This window comes from Rhagoletis pomonella, unplaced genomic scaffold (genome assembly GCF_013731165.1).
Source record: "Rhagoletis pomonella isolate Grant_MI unplaced genomic scaffold, Rhpom_1.0 Rhpom_scaffold_00003, whole genome shotgun sequence".
Taxonomy (NCBI): Eukaryota; Metazoa; Arthropoda; class Insecta; order Diptera; family Tephritidae; genus Rhagoletis; species Rhagoletis pomonella.
This window is the reverse complement of record NW_023458557.1, coordinates 60403804-60404076: the sequence shown is the minus strand read 5'-3', so window position 1 is coordinate 60404076 and position 273 is coordinate 60403804. Positions and strand designations below refer to the sequence as shown.

The following is a 273-nucleotide window of genomic DNA, read 5'->3' as shown; positions in this document are numbered from 1 at the left end:
GCGGAAGGTGGTTATCAGACGGGTGTGGGAAAAGACCACGACGTTGGACTAGCGCAGTCTAGTTTCTCCAAAGCACTCGCCGACGTGCTACGTATATTTGAGACGTATCTGTGCCCACGGTGGGTACAGTTTCCAGTGACAGCGGAAGAAAAAATCAAAATTGCGACTGCTTTTTATGTTAAACATAAAATTCCAGCTGTTGTCGGTTGTGTAGATGGAACACACTTTAAAATAATCGCACCATCCGAAAATGCTCACCTGTACTACAACAGA

At 45.4% G+C, this 273-nt stretch overlaps 1 protein-coding gene across 2 annotated transcripts in view; it reads left to right on the top strand.

Annotated features, from left to right (window-relative positions):
• The window catches only part of LOC118735333, a 17981-nt gene that overhangs the window by 1563 nt on the left and 16145 nt on the right, over nt 1-273 (top strand). The gene's annotated exons all lie outside the window — the stretch shown is intronic.